Genomic DNA, 12,500 nt, shown 5'->3' with positions numbered 1-12,500 from the left:
GCTGTGGATCATGAGCCAAACATGTGATCCACGACCGTGGGTAATCACATACGTTCACGTATGTACACACGCACACACACACACACACACACACACACACACACACACACACACACACACACACACACACACACACACACACACACACACACACACACACACACACTAAAGGTCTTGCAAACATGTAAAAAAAGAAATAACGAGAAAAAGTCCAATTGGAATTAATAGACCAACATCCGGGTAACCTCTTATGTTGAAGATGTCGTTCTTGAAGTGGCCAAGGTACGAAAGAAGAAGAAGAGGAAAGGGAAGAAGAAGAAGGAGAGGAGAGGGCTTCCAGATCTCTTGTGTACAAACGTGACAGTCCTTGTTTCTCTTGTATTTATTGTATAAACACGTGAAACGTTCGTCTCTGCTTTGTTGTGCCAACTTTTTTTTTTTTTTTTTTTTTTTGCGGGGGGGAACGTTTTTCGATGGCGTCTGGAATTGAGTGTTTTTATTTTCTTGAAGATGTGTTCTTCAGAAACAAAGGGTTAAGATGATAAAGACTTTCTTCAAAATACTTTTTACTTAGGTTCTTAATGAGTAGGAGAAAGAGAGAGACGGAAAGAGAGAGACAGACAGACAGACAGGCAGAGAAAAAGAGAGAGAATGGAGAGACAGAGAGAGAGAGACTCAGAGAGAGAATAAAGAAACAGAGAGAGAAAGAAAGACAGAGAAAGAGAGAAAAGGAGAAAGAGAGAGAGAAAGAGAGAAAGAGACACAGGGAAAGAGAAAGAGAGTGAGAGAGAACCAATATAGGCTCTTTTGATATTAAGGGAATGGTTTATAAATCAATCAAACATTCTGTTTTCACAAGTAACTTTGTATAGGGTATTGAATACATATTGTGGGAAATCATTATTTTCAGGGACTTTAGTGACACGCCTACGGAGCAGAGTCGGACAGCATTTTTTTTATTATTAGAGGTTACTCTATTGATTTTATTTCCGAATGATTTTCGTTGTGAATATTGGAAATTTCCTAATTTTGGAAATTATCATTTGAGATAACTTTCTGTATCAAATACCAATAATAAAAATGTTGACCCGAAGATTACCCAGAGCGTCTCTGGAAGCCGACTGGAACCCAAATAGTAAAAAAAACAAATAATAAAAAAATAATAAAAATAAATAAGAATAAATAACTAAGAAAAAACCGAGATTGTGGGAACTATTGACCAATCATTGAAGAGCACCAGGTGGGAACCCCGCCCCCAAGTTAAGTTGGGAGTCTATGGGCGTGAAACCCAACAGGGAGGAGTGTTTGGGGAGTTTTGTGGGAGTGTTTGGCCAAGTGAGGGAGATTGCGTGATGGAGTGTTTGATCTGGGGGGAGAAGGGGGGTGTTGGAAGGGGGGAAAGAGGGAGAGAGAGGTGATTGTGGAAGGTGGGTGGAGATGAGAGCCAGAGAGGGCAGGAAGGGTGTAGGGAAAGGGGGAGAGGGAAAAGGGGAGAGGGAAAGGTGGAGAGGAAAAATGGAAAAGTGGGAAGGAAAGTGGAAGTAAAGTGGAAGAGCATAATGGGGATAGGGGAAAGGGAGAGATACAAAGGGAGTGAGTGGAAAAGGGAAGAGGTAAATGGGGAGAGGTAAAGAGGTAAGAGGGAGGGAAATGGTGAGAGGTAAAGGGGGAACATGGCATTAGGGAGAGGTAGAGGGTGAGGAGGGAAAGGATGAGAGGTGAAATGGTGGGAGGGGGAAAAGTGAGAGGGGAAAGGGTGAGAGGGGAAAGGGTGAGAGGGGAAAGGGTGAGAGGGGAAAGGGTGAGAGAGGAAAGGGTGAAGAGGGAAAGGATGAGAGGTGAAAAAGTGGGAGGGGGAAAGGGTGAGAGGGGAAAAGATGTGAGGGGAAGGGGTGGGGGAAAAGATGAGAGAGGAAAGGGTTAGAAGGGTAGGGTGAGAGGGGAAAGGGTGACAGGGAAAGGGATAACAGGGAAAATAATAAGAAAGGAAAGAGTGGGAGTGGAAAGGGTGACAAGGAACGGATGAGAGATGAGAGGGGAAAGGGTGGGAGGGGAAGCGGTGAGAGGGAAAAGGGGAAAAGGGGAAAGGATGGGAGGGGCAATGGTGAGAGAGGGAAAGGTAAGAGGGAAAAGGTGGAAAGGGAAAGGATGACAGGGAAATGATGAGAGGTAAAGAAGGAAGTGGTTGAGGGTGAAAGGGGGAATAGTAAGAGGGGAAAGGGTGAGAAGGAAAAGGTGACGGGGGAAAGAGTAACAGGGAAAAGAATGTGAGGGGAAAGCGTGAGAGGGGAAAAGATGAGAAGGGAAAGGGTGAGAGGAGAAAGGGTGACAGGGAAAAGGATGAGAGGGGAAAGGGTGGGAGGCGAAAGAGTGAGCAAGGAAAGGGTGAGAGGGGAAAGGTTGACAGGGAAAAGGATGAGAGGGGAAAGAGTGGGAGGCCAAAGGGTGGGAGGGGAAAGAGTGAGAGGGGAAAGGGTGGGAGGCGAAAGGGTGAGAAAGGAAAGGGTGAGAATGGAAAGGGTGACAGGGAAAAGGATGAGAGGGGAAAGAGTGGGAGGCCAAAGGGTGGGAGGGGAAAGGGTGAGAGGGGAAAGGGTGACAAGGGAAAGGGTGACAAGGAAAAGGATAAGAGGGGAAAGAGTGAGAGGGGAAAGAGTGAGAGGGGAAAGAGTGAGAGGGGAAAGAGTGAGAGGGGAAAGAGTGAGAGGGGAAAGAGTGAGAGGGGAAAGAGTGAGAGGGGAAAGAGTGAGAGGGGAAAGAGTGAGAAAGGAAAGGGTGAGAATGGAAAGGGTGGCAGGGAAAAGGATGAGAGGAGAAAGAGTGGGAGGCCAAAGGGTGGGAGGGAAAGGGTGAGAGGGGAAAGGGTGAGAATGGACAGGGTGACAGGGAAAAGGATGAGAGGAGAAAGAGTGGGAGGCCAAAGGGTGGGAGGGAAAGGGTGAGAGGAGAAAGGGTGAGAAGGGAAAGGGTCATAGGGAAAAGGATGAGAGGGGAAAGGGTGGGAGGCCAAAGGGTAGGAGGGGAAAGGGTGAAAGGGGAAAGGGTGAGAAGGGAAAAGGATGAGAAGGGAAAGGGTGGGAGGCCAAAGGGTGGGAGGGGAAAGGGTGAGAAGGGAAAGGGTGAGAAGGGAAAAGGATGAGAGGGGAAAGGGTGGGAGGCCAAAGGGTGAGAAGGGAAAAGGATGAGAGGGGAAAGGGTGGGAGGCCAAAGGGTGGGAGGGGAAAGGGTGAGAAAGAGTGACAAGGAAAGAATGAGAGTAAAAAGGGTGGGAGGGGAAAGGGTTAGAGGGGAAAAGGTGACAGGGAAAAAGGAAAAGAGGAATGGAAAGGGGTAAAGAGGAAGAGGGGAGACGGTAAGAGGGGAAACGGTGAAAGGAGAAAGGGTGGGAGGGGAAAAGGCTGGAGGAGAAAAGGTGAGAGGGTAAATGGTGAAAGTAGAAAGGTTTTGAAGGGAAAGGGTGAGAATGGAAAGGGTGACAGGGAAAAGAATAAAATGAAAAGAGTGAGAGGGGAAAAGGGGAGAGGGTGACAGGGAAAAGGATGAGTGGGGAAAGGGTAACAGGGAATAGGATGAGAAGAGAAAGGTTGAAAAGAGAAAGGGTGAGAATGGAAAGGGTGAGGAGAGAAAGGCTGAGAAGGGAAAGGGTGAGAATGGAAAGGGTGACAAGGAAAAGGATAAAAGGAAAAGAGTGAGTGGGGAAAAGGGGAGAGGGTGACAGAGAAAAGGATGATAGGGGAAAGGATGAGAGGGAATAGGATGAGAAGAGAAAGGTTGAGAAGGGAAAGGGTGAAAGGGGAAAGGATGAGAGGAGGGAGGCTACAAGGACATACAGTAGTAGTGTAGATAACCTTGTTTTTTCAGTTAGGGTAAGAATCACATAAATGGTAAGGATGGTAGTAAGGGGTAGATAAGGAGAGAGATAAAGACAATAACAGGATAAAGATAAGGATAGTGAAGACGAAGATAATGATTAAGAAGAAACTAAAGAACAAGTTTATGGATGAATACGTAAAGATATGAAGAGATAAGATATAGGATATTGATAAAGATAAGAATAGAGATAAGGACAAAAGGAAGATGAGAAGTAACGAATTTGCAATAAAGATTGAGATAACATTATAAGGGATAGATAGACTGGATTAGGAGAGGCTACTACGCCAGGAGACGCTGAACAGCTGCGGCCGAAACTATCAACTTTGCCCTATTATGAACTTAGGGGACTGTTAAGGGGTCAAGTAGAATTCACCTCTGGGATTCGTAGAACAGTGCGGGACTCGAACTCACAAGGAGGGGAATGGAATCAAGTACCTTACGACACAGATTTCCAATTCCATTGGTTGGAATAAGAATATCAAGCTAATGGGAGGAGACGGGGGAGAGGAGGGAGGAGATGAGGAGGGCAGGAGGGAGGAGAGGAGAGGAGAGGAGAGCAAGGAAGAGAGAATGGGAGAGGAGGAGGGAGACAAGGAGAGAGGAGAGGAGGGGGAGGGATGAGGGGTGAGGGGTGAGGGATGAGGGGGAGAGAAAAGAGAAAGGAGAGGAGGAGGGGAGAAAGGGAGGAGAGAAAGGGAGAGAAAGAGGAGGCGGAGAAATGGGAGGAGAGGAGACAGTGAGGAGGTATATACGTTTCTCCTTTTCTTTCTGTCTCCCTCTCTCCTCCCTCCCTCTCTCCCTCCCTCCCTCCCTCCCTCCCTCCCTCCCTCCCTCCCTCTCTCCCTCTCTCCCTCTCTCCCTTTTTCCCTTTTTCCCTTTCTTCTTCCCTTTCTTCCTCTCTCCTTCCTTTTTCCCTCCCTCCCCCCATCCTCCCCCCTCTCTCACTCACTCCCTCTCTCTCATCTTTCTTGTCTCCCTCCCTCCTTGTCTTCCTTCCCCTCTCTCCTTACCTCCTTTCCTCTCTCCCTGCCTTCCTCCCTCCTTTCCTCCCTCTGCCTTTCCTTCCTCCCTTCCTTCCCAATCTCCCTACTTCCCCCTCCCTCCTTTCCTTCCTCCCCTCCCTCCTTTCCTTCCTCCTTTCCTCCTTCTCCCCTCCCTCCCTGCCTTCCTCCCTCCTTTCCTCCCTCCGCCTTTCCTTCCTCCCTTCCTCCCTTCCTTCCATATCTCCCTACTTCCCCCTCCCTCCTTTCCTTCCTCCTCCTCCCTCCTTTCCTTCCTCCTTTCCTCCTTCTCCCCTCCCTCCTTTCCTCCCTTCCTCCTTCCCTCCATTCCCCCATCCCTCCCTCCCTCATCCCCTCCCTCCCTCTCTCCCTCCCTTCCCAAGAGTGCAAGAAAAATATTTGTCAAACAATTATGATGTTCAATGAGGCTGAGACTTGTTGGAGAAATATTGACTCAAAATAGTTCGTGAGGTCTCACGAACGATCAATCTCACGACCCCTGATGCCATCTGGTTGGCTGATGTCTTTAAGACCTTAACATATTCTCTATGTAAAGGGGGAGTCTTCATTCATTGAATAAAATTGTCTGGCGATAGCTGAACTGAGTGTGTATGTGTATATATGTGTGTTTGTATGTGTGATGTGTGTGTGTGTATGTGTGTGTGTATGCGTGTGTGTATGTGTGTGTGTATGAGTGTGTGCGTGTGTGTGTGTGTGTGTGTGTGTGTGTGTGTGTGTGTGTGTGTGTGTGTGTGTGTGCGTGTGTGTGTGCGTGCGTGCGTGTATATGAGTGTGTGTGTGCGTGTGTGCGTGTGTGTGTGTGTGTGTGTGTGTGTGTGTGTGTGTATTTACCTAGTTGTACCTAGTTGTATTTTACGGGAAGGGGAGCTATGCTCGTAGGGTCCCGTCTTCATATCTCATTTTATCTAAACTATTTTTAAATTCATGTATTGTTTTTGCACACACCACTTTCTCATCTAACTTGTTCCAACTGTCTATTACTCTGTGAGGAAAGCTGTTCTTTTTCAAATCTCTTCTATAGCTGTCTTTTTTTATTTTCTTTCCGTGTCCTCTTGTATTTCTGTCATCCCATTTTATCAGATTCTCTCTATCAGTAATTTCTATGCCTTTCATGATTCTGTAAATAGCTATCAAATCTCCTCTCTCTCTTCTTTGCTCTTGTGTCTGTAGTTCAAGTTTTTGTAGTCTCTCTTCATATGATAGTTTTGAGAGTGTTGGTGCCAATTTTGTAATTGCTCTTTGTATTCTTTCAAGTTTTTTTTATACATTTTTTTGTACTTGGTGACCATATCGTTGCTGCATATTCCAATCTTGGTCTTATCAGGGTGTGTTTATGGGTATGTGCTCATAACATTACCCATAGCTCGAGCCATATACGAGTTCTAAACTATTATCTGGGAGAGTAAAAGATGTTGATCACGAGTCCAACACGTGGTCCACGGCTGTGGATAGTGACGAATCATGCAATACAGAAATTAAATTAAAATAACACAAAGCTTGACAATGCCTCTCGCAGTTCTCTTTCAAATCCACAACAACAAAAACAACAACAGCAACAACATCAACATCAACAACAACAACAACGCATTAAACGACAATAATACATTTAACAACAATGACCATACTCGTAATACTCCTAATGATGAACATGGACTAGCGTTCTTCTGGAGCTCCTTCAAGTGGGCGCTGAACAAGTTTGGTCACTCAGAAGAACCTAATTGGGTCCTCGACTTCTGCATCGTCATTGGTCGATCTTCCGAATGAGGCCTTCGACCTCCAGCAGAAGTCTTCGCCCTGTTGGCTCTTGAGAACGAGGCAGATTGGTTCGGTTACCCTTGAAAGACTCTAAGAGGACGTTGTGTCCAAATAACACATGCCATCACTATTTTTATTTTATCTATTGAAATCAAAATTTCTTTACTGAAAAATCGAAATTTTGTTGGCTCTCGAGAACAAGGCCGATTGGGCCGGTTACCCTTGAAAGACTCGAGGAGATCGTTGTGTCCGAACAACAATGCATCCAGGTATACAATTTTTAATCTCTTTATTGGCAACAAATTTTCTTGACTGAAAACTCGAAATTTTGATTTAAAGTACACTTTTATGATAACAAAAGAGTCTTCGCTTTCTTATGTGGGACTGTCACCACTTCGATGGGTTCTCAAAAGATTAATAAAATCGTCTGCTTTCATAAGCGAGATTAACACATACTGTAGTATCAAACAGTTTTATTCTATTAGAATAAAATTTTCTTGACTGAAAACTCGAAATTTTGGGTTACATTGTACTTGTTTGATAATCAAACTCTTCGCTTCCATAAGCGAAATCAACACATGACATCACCATTTTTATTCTATTTACTGGAATCAAAATTTCTTAACTGAAAACTCAAAATTTTGGGTTAAAGGGCAGTTTTCTGACAACGAAAGAGCCTTCGCTTTCTTAAGCGAGATTGTAACTTCTTCGATGGGTTCTCAAGAAGATGAATAAAATCATCTGACAACAAAAATAAAAGAAATAGGACCATCTAGATGGAAAGGAGTCATGAAGAAGGTGACCGAGAGATGAATAAAATCACCCTGACGCAGCCTAGAATAAAACGAAAAGTACCACATAATACGTAAGGGATGAATTCCTTCGCGCAGTAAGGTCTTCGGATTGAGTTCTTTGGGTTTCGCTCTAGGCGATATGCAGGTTGAAAGTTAGTGTCTTACCTTTCCTCTTTCGTTCTTTGTTATACCCAAAAAATCGGAGAGCATTTGAAGCACGCTCGGAAAATTAACGATCATACACTATATCCGAAATAGCATCGTAAGAGAATCACGACCTGGCGCGAAACGCCGGCGTTCAGTGGAAAATGCGGAACGCAGTGAGGGTTTCTCATTTGGTTGTTTGCGTTTTGCGCGAAGCGCGCGTGCACGAGCACTATGACGTGAGCGCCATGCGGGTTGAAATTTGGTGTCTTACTTTTCCTCTTCGGACCAAAAAAATCGGAGAGTATTCGGAGTGCGCTCGGAATATTCTTGGTCACGCACGAACTATGTCAACGGTCGTGAGAATCCTGCACTTGATGTATTTCTTTTATATTAGTATGTAATCAAATGATCACGATGTACAAGTACAGAATGTAAAAAAAATATTACTCACTTTTTTGGAATGTTTCATAAAGCTTTCGAATCCATTGATCAACTTTCTTAGCTATCTGGAAAATGGAGATAATCAGTTTAAAGTTTTGTGAACACACATGGGGGACTAGACTACGGAGAAAAGACTAAAATATCTTTAAACCCAAACTGATGACCACTTTTTTCCAAACACAGGTGATAACACGGACCAATGGATTCGACAACGTTACGATGTATTTTAGAAAGTGAGTACACTATTTTGGAACGCCCTGTATATGGATTGAGGTATCCATGGATGATTATCAGCAGGTATGTGTATGTGTAATTGTGTGTGTGTGTGTGTGTGTGTGTGTGTGTGTGTGTGTGTGTGTGTGTGTGTGTGTGTGTGTGTGTGTGTGTGTGTGTGTGTGTGTGTGTGTGTGTGTGTGTGTGTGTGTGTGTGTGTGTGTGTGTGTGTGTGTGAGTACGTCTGTGTGTCATGTATGCATATATTGAACATAAGTATATAAACACACACGATTCAATGAACTTATGCTCATTACTGACCATTGTTCACAGAACAATGAGCGATGTAATTCATTTTACATTGATAGTCTCCTAGCTTTTATCTCTGAAGGAGACAAAAAATCTTACTCAAAGAAAAAATATCAGAAATCCATTTTCTTTCCAGCTTTATAATTGAGTCCACGTTTTCTATTATGTAAAGATTCTATTTGCACAATAGATTAATTATGGGAAGTAGTACCGAGATTCCTAATTCGCTTAGGTGGGAAATATCTTCACCAATCAGGTTCTCCGAAGTCGGATGTGGGCGGAGCATATTTGTCATACTAAAATGAATGGTTTGTACCAATGATACATTTTCTATAAAGTAATAAGAATAATATAAGTATTAACTTTTATCTATGAAACATTTATCTACATTCATCTAAACATCAAATGTATGAATAATTATCTATGAAACCAATCAGTTACATAATATGAATTTTATATAATGAATATAATATGAAATTATCGAAAATGTTTTAGAGAACTATGTTACTTTGTCCTGGTAGACGTTTGTCTGTCTGTTTGTCTGTGATTCACCATAATCTTGGATAACGTGTTGGACTCGTGATCGACAGCTATTTCCCTTCCTGAAGAGAGCTCAGAGCTCATATATGACCGATCTATGGGTAATGCTGTGATCTTACACGCACCCCCCTCCCGAAACTCCTCGCCCATGAAATTTGAAGTAACGACTCGCAGCGCAGCGATACTGAAATTATTTCAGGCCTGGGCGGGAACTCTACCACTGCGTCATTGTGTCTGTAACGTTGCTACGTCCGTTGTGGTCCCTTGCTTTGATCGTAACTGTGTCATGACAGAGGCGATTCCAAGGACGATACCTATAAATCATCGTGTCATTACCACATCAATATCAACTTAATAAAACGAAAGTTATGGCCGGAAATGTAAAATGACGTCAAATATGACCTTGACCTTGACCTTGGTTTTTGACATTGAGTGTCAGAATACTCAAAATATGTCCCATTCATCATCGATTGATTTCTTCCTCCAGACTCCCTTTACAGCAAAAATATATATCTAATTAGCATTTGATCATTTTTGCGTGTCAATTGGCATTTACTGAAGCTTCTCGAAAAATTCGACAATTGTTCTCGCTCAGCGGGATTCATTTTTGTTCATGAATTTATCATTTCGTTTCTGTGGGTTATACTGGGAACGCTTCCAGAAAGGCATCCATGTCATCATCATAACTACAGACTCGACTTATCTAAAGTAGCTACGAGCACGTACATACAAACACACACACATATATATACACACACGCGCGTGCGTATGATATTGAGCACACACAGACACACAGACACACACACATATATATACACACGCACACACACACACACACACACACACACACACACACACACACACACACACACACACACACACACACACACACACACACACACACACACACACACACACACACACACACACACACACACACACACACACACACACACACACACACACACACATAAGGCGTTCCTGGTTTGAATTCCGCCCAGGGCTGAAAAAAATCAGTATTGCTGCGCTGCGAGTTGTTGCTCCAACTCTCGCGTACGGGGAGTTGTGTGCGTGTGTGTGCGTGTAAGGTCACAGCATTACTCATAGATCGTTCATATATGAGTTCTGAGCTCTCTTCCGGGAGGGAAATAGCTGTCGATTACGAGTCCAACATGTGATCCAAGACCATGGGGAATGACATACTAATGCAAACACACACACACACACACACACACACACACACACACACACACACACACACACACACACACACACACACACACACACACACACACACACACACACACACACACACAGACACACACACACACACACACCCACTCAACACCCCACACACACACACACACACACACACACACCCACACACAACACACACACACACACACCAACAACACCCAAAAAAAAAAAAAAAAGAAAAAAACACTTTCATACTCCCACCCTCATATACGCCTCACCAGCCTGGTGCAGCTCACATCACGCTCACACAGAGACAAAAGCTGGAGAGGGGTACAAACAGAGAGCGTGCAGGATCATCCTGGGCGTGGAGTACAGCAGCTACGACCATGCGTCTTACCACCCTTGACTCTATCTTAGGGTGTCCCAAAGCGGCACGGGGAGGCAACTAAGGAAATTTGGGGAAAGCCTGCTTATCCCCCACCCTAGACACCGTCACCTCCTCCCTCCTGAATGCATCCACCAACTCGCCACGGGCCACTAGGACTAACATAAAAATAGACTCATACCAATCAAAGCGCCAAGGACAGACCGCTACAAAAACAGTGCTATCCCCATCTATTGTTGCACATAATTTAACTCGTCGTAAAATTGCTCCATGTATATATTCCAAGTTTTATATCTTTAATCAACTTTTCCAATGTATTATTGGTCAGTGTACCCACTGTAATAGAAATAAACCTTTTATTATTATTATTATTATTATTATTATTATTATTATTATTATTATTATTATTATTATTATTTATTAATTATTATTATTATTATTATTACATTATATTATTAATTATTATTATTACACACACACACACACACACACAAAATAGTGGCCCGCAAGCTCATGGTTTTGGGATGAGGGGGGCGAATCCCTGCCCAGGGCCGAATATTATTTCGGTACCGCTGCGCTTTCGGGTCGTTTACTCTGACTCCTCGTGGGCGGGGCCGAGAAAGTTGGTGTGTGTGTGTGTGTGTGCAAGGTCATAGCATTACCCATAGATCGGTCCTACGAGCTCTGAGCTCTCTTCTAGGAGGGAAATAGCTGTCGATCACGAGTCCAACACGTGATCCAAAGACCAAGTGTATACACACACACTCAATAAACTGTATGTATAGTATATACTTACATGACAACTTACAAATGATTCATACAGACATACCTGATCACCATATTTTCATGATAATATGAAAGTATTTCCCTTTGAAAAAATAGTTATTGTTTGGCAAAATGTTATGGGTAGCTTTTGATGGTAATGAATAATTATGCGATGAAATTTGTTTTGAAAAAATATGTATTTCAAACTGTGTCAGGTAAGTGGGACATACATTATAATTATTCAAGATAATATCATACTAGAAGAGAAAATGATAAATAAATAAATAAGTAAATAAATGAAACGAATAAAGAAATAAATGAATAAGTAAATATGTATATGAATAAATATGTGAATAAATTGATCAGTCAATAAGCAGGTAAATATATAGATGCACAAATAGATAAAGCCTAAACTCACATTAATTGAGATAATATCAGATTGAAAATGAACTAATAAATCAATACGTAAGTAAACAAATAAAGGCTGGACATATATTGTTCGATACATTATAAGGTTGGAAAAATAAAAATAAATAAGTGAACGAGTGAATGAATAAATAGGTAAATACATACATATACCAAAGGCTTTTTCCCCCTTACAAAGGCGATAACCAAAAAACAAAGACATAGAATTCATTCCTACCCGTTCCATCCCCCACATACTTCACAGCCATTCACCCCCTCCCTCCTTTTCTTGGCTCCTCCTGGATGACGGGTCGTCCCTGCATCTCACCCACATTGCGAGAATAGGTAAATAAATAAGGAAATTGAATAATGAATGAATAGATAGATAAATAAAGAGATCAGTTCACAAAATTAATTAATTAATTGAAAGTTAAAACAAGTAGTATTGTTTAGTCAGCGTATGACCCAGAAATTCATAATAAAAAGTGGCATTTGCAAATATGACAAACCTGTTTATCATCTTCAAGTTTATAAAACTCTTATCGAAATGAAAAATATAAGTTTTTTCAAACTCACAATTTTTTCATGATTAATGTTTAATTCTACTGAAGTTGCGTATCACACTCGAGTAGTTTTAAAAGATTATTATGAAAA

This window comes from Oratosquilla oratoria, unplaced genomic scaffold, assembly GCF_046742065.1.
Source record: "Oratosquilla oratoria isolate Oo_2021 unplaced genomic scaffold, ASM4674206v1 SCAFFOLD253, whole genome shotgun sequence".
NCBI classification, from domain to species: domain Eukaryota; kingdom Metazoa; phylum Arthropoda; class Malacostraca; order Stomatopoda; family Squillidae; genus Oratosquilla; species Oratosquilla oratoria.
Note: the sequence above shows the minus strand (reverse complement) of the source record.